Genomic DNA, 4,736 nt, shown 5'->3' on the forward strand with positions numbered 1-4,736 from the left:
GAACCTATGCCCCTCCCCTTGAATCTGGGCTGGGCCTGGACTGCTTTGACCACTAGAATGTGGAGGAAGAGACATCCTGAGACTTGCAACCCCAGGCACTGAGAAAGTCTGGCCACCTCCAACTCCTCCTCCTGGGGATCCAGACTGATGATGTAAAATATCCAGGGCAGAGAGAGGCCACGTGGAGAGGACCCAGAGGACAAGATGTCACATGGAAACAGAGGCCACATGAAGTAGCTCCGAAGGTCCAGCCCCATCTGATGGCAAATACGTGAGAAATCCCAGAAGAGACAGTAGAGGGACCAGCCAGCTGAGCCCCAGTCAACCATGGAATTATGAGATATCATTAAGTGGTTGTTGTTTAAGCCACTAAGCTTGGGGACAGTTTTTTTTAGGCAAATATAGATTCTCGAAACACCACTGAAGCCAGTTCCCCAGTCTTCCTTTCCAGTGGGCTTAATAACTGTTTGCTGGATTGAGCGAGTTCAAAGTTTTACCCTATAGATCTCATTGAATTCTCTCCTTCTGTTTGAGACCTATTTAACAGGTGAGAAACTGAGACTCAAATTGGTTAAGCGACTTGCCCAACTTGCCCAATCGCGTAGCTAGTTAGAAGGAAATTGAACCAAACGCAACTCAAATGCAGACTGCTGCGCTGTTTCCCCTTAGGTAGCCCAGCCAAGCCCTGACCCTTCCTTCCTGCCACACTGTCTGGTTGTCATGTACGCTCAGTGTTGGGCCGTGAAGGATTTCTCAGAACACACACCAAAAAACTGTCATAGATGCAGGAACAGCTGCTCCTGATCTGTAGTCCCCATAGCTTCTAAAACAGCACTGAGCACACAGTGGGAACCCGATAAATGCCTGCTGTTCAAAACACAGATCCATTGATTACAATAAAAATGGAGCAGATTGAAAATTTTCAGAAATATGTCCTACACTGAGATTTGTCTCTTGCGGAATTTGTTCTGGTCACTCTGTCTTCAGAGTCCTGATGTAGGGAGAACTGTTTCCAGGCATTTCCTAGATTAATGTAATTGAGTCTCTGATAGATGAAATGAGTTGTTGCAAAAGATTTTTTCAGCTTCCAAAATTTCCTAGAAGAGGAGACCCTAGATCCCAGGCCCGGATCCCCCCGCCTACACCAGCTCTGCCCTGAAGCCAATGGCGTGAGACTGGGGCTGCGTATCCTTGGCTGTTTAATTAAATTGACAGAGACAGTTCTTTTCTCTTAATCAATTCTGTGATTATGTCAGTTACCAAAGCCTACAATCCCTTCTCCAGCTTGACAGGGTAAGAAAAAGCAGTGTGTCCCACTCATATGGAAGCGTTTCTGTGACATATGTCCCCAAGGAGGACAGGAGACGAAAGTTCCAGTCTCCTCTGACGTGAAATTCATTTGGGGTCTCTAGTAAATCAAGACTAAGTGCACACATTTATTAACCACTTGCTGTGGGTGAAGCACTCTGCTTGCTAAGTGCTAGAAGAAATGATAATAATAAAAACATAGAACAGATATATTACATTTATCAGATTAGAAAACAGTTCTTCATATCAGCTCATTCAGTCCCCATAATATTCCTGAAAAGCAGATAAGCTGATGACTGTTCTGCAGAAAACTGAGGTCGTAAGAGTCCGTATGATAGGCCCATGGTTACTCACCTAGTACTCAGTGGGGCTAAGACTTGAAGAGGATATTGTGAGTCTTCATTAATTACCATTTCCAGGATGTGGTGAATTGGCAAATAAACAATATACAATAGAATCAATGTATGTCGATGATAAAGGCAGGAAAAGACCCTGTAGTTTGATGGGGTCTGGTTAGGCTTCTGGGACTCAGACCGGGTTTGGAAGGCTGGCCTGCGCACTGAGTGTGTCTGAGAGCTGGGGGTTGAAGGGCTGAGCAGCACGGCTTCTCATAGACACGGAGACCTTCCTCCTGTCTGAAGAGCAGGTTGGAAAGTCCTTGAGGCTTCACACCCCCTGGGCACTGCATCCTACAGATGGACCAAAGGATGCTGTGATTACCTCCTTCTCACAGAGGAAGACCAGAGGCAGCAGCTGCTCCAGAGCAGCACACGTGGGGCCACCCAAGCTGTGCCACTGCTTACTCCATTTTTTTTTTTTCAAAGGGCCCAGGGACTTAGTGGTGCAGCCATGTTAAACACACACTCTCCTTGTCCCAGGCGAAGAAGCCTGCCCCAGGACCCATGGCCTCTTCTACCCAGGCAGCATGTCTAATGGGAGTGGTAATGGCTGCAGAATCAGGGGACCTAAATTCAGATCCTGTGTGGCCATTTGATAACACAGTCTTGAGTTCTTTGACACTCATTCCATCGAGGGGAGTGTGTCTGTGCGAAATAGGACTGAGTTGTGACCGTTTCAACCAATAGAATAGAGAGGAAGTGATGCTAAATGACTTGTTAGATTGTGAGGAACCTTGCAGCTCCGGCCTTAGTCCTTAGGAGTGGTTGGTTTCCAGTGGTCCCTCTTGGGACACTTCCTCCAGAAACCAGGCACCATGTTGGGATAAACTCAGGCTACATGTAGAAGTGACGTGTAGGTGCTCTTGGCAGTTGTTCCAGAAAAACCCTGCCTTCCAGATACTCCCCCCACCCAGGATCACCAACAGTTATTGGTGTCTTCGGTGGAGCAGAGACAAGCCATCCCACTGTATCTTGCCTAAAGGCCTGACCCACAGAATCTGTGAGCGTCATGCACGGATGTCATTTGGTACCACTATAAAAAGGTTTGGGATGGTGTGTTACACAGCAAAAGAAAAGCTAACGTCTCCCCACTAGGTGCTGATTGTGTGACTTTGGGCAGAATAGTTACCCTTTGTAAAGAGCCCTCTCTATATATAAATTTTGATTTTAAAATAGAATCCTGCTTCACATGATTCTATCAGACAGAAAATGCAGATCAGTTGGCACAGCGCACAATATGGGGCCAGACCCAACGTGTGTGAGTTTCCATGTGAGGTGAAAAAGGGGCGTCAGTTGCCCTGACAAGTGCTTTGTATAGTCTGTCTTGTCAGGTATCCTTTCTCACGTCTTCCCAGGGCTCAGCCCACACAGGTTGGACCTTCCAAACACGCTTCCTCTTGGCTTCACTGCGATGGATTGCCAGTGTGATGAGAGGACCTGTGGCAGAGTGGAGGTTTTTTATGTGTGACTCCGCTCTCCTCTCTGGAGAGTCTGATCTTGACAGCTGTGGGAATGGGGCTCTGTGGCCTTTGCCGAAGCCTGCCTGGCTCCCACAGTGACTCGGTACAGGGTGGACACCCACGTTCATTATAATCACCAAGTAGGGGGGCCTTGGGCCCTCCTCAGCCAGCACTTCTCTCCGCATTAAATTCTGCATAAGCCTCATGATCAAAGTTCAAATATGTCAGGCATATAGCCATGCAGTGTCACAGAGCTAAGAAATAATTGTGTGGGTCTCTTCCCTTCTGAGGACCAGCATGAGGAAAGTTCTTTCAAGACGAGAGGAGGTTCCAAGCATCCTAGGAAGCGATAATTAACTTTCGGCCCCCACAGGTTGCAGCCTGTGAGAGGAGGAGAGGGGAAGGGCTGCCTCCTCTCCCTGTGTGACCGGATGGAACATTGCCACGCTCTCTCCGAGAGAACACAGCTCACAAGTCACTTCTGATGCATTGCACACACAAGTCTCTTACTCTTAAAAAAACATTAAACTTCTCTAAGTCAGACTCATAACTAAATCAGAGAAATTTTTTTTCTCCAAGATCAAAAAAAAAAAAAAGCAAGATTAGTCAACACAGCCATCTCATAAATACACAGGAAGAAAGTCTCACGGGACCTGAAGGGACACTACTGGGTGGGCCACACCTGTCCGATGGTTTTCCTCCTGCCGGGGTAAGCAGAAATCAGAGGTCTGCTTCAGGTCCCTCCATGGCCATCCTTAGCACTTGCACGTACAAATGTAAAGGAAATGGCAGTTCCTTTTCTTCTCATGGAATGAGAGCCCAGGAACCAGGAGATCCAAGAACAAAGTTGCTCTCCGGAGATCAAACCCCCACAACCACTAGGAGAGGCCATCCACAAGACCAAACCAGGAGAGTCTGAGCAGAGAACGCACGAACCACAAATCTACACAAGTGCGCTGGGCACCACCTCAAAGACAAGCAGCTGTGATTGCAGTTTATGAGCAGAAACCGAATCGCTTGCCTTGTGCCCCCTTTGGAGAAGGGCTGTAAATGGCAGGGAATGAAAACCCAGAATGTTAATGTTAAAAAGGCAGAAATAGAGAATGCTCAGGCAAGCCCCAGGGAGAGATTGTCCTGATCTATAATCAGTGTGCCATCACAGAGATGGGGACCTCTGTCTTGCTGAGCCAGACATCATGTCTCCCCTTGGGATGATTCCAGACTCCCAAAGAAAAGGATGACCAGTTTCCCCACACAGTGATCACATGGGCATGTAGCACGAACAGTGGCAGAAATAGAAAGAAAATTCATGACTGAGAAGTGATTTTGGATCCCAGTGTCCACCGGCTGTTGTAGAGGTGAATCAGTCTTCTGTGAGGAGCTCCATTGGCACCTGCCATCCCTCAAGTGTCTGGAACTCACATCTCACATCGGGCGAATTCTCTGCACACCAAGCCCTGTTGTTGATCTTGGGTTTAATTTGGAGCAGCAATGATGCAGGGACTCATCCGTGGCTCTTGCATTAATGGAGGAAAGTAACAGTGTTTCCAGAGCTCCGTTTTGGCTAATT

This window comes from Camelus dromedarius, chromosome 8 (assembly GCF_036321535.1).
Source record: "Camelus dromedarius isolate mCamDro1 chromosome 8, mCamDro1.pat, whole genome shotgun sequence".
Taxonomy (NCBI): Eukaryota; Metazoa; Chordata; class Mammalia; order Artiodactyla; family Camelidae; genus Camelus; species Camelus dromedarius.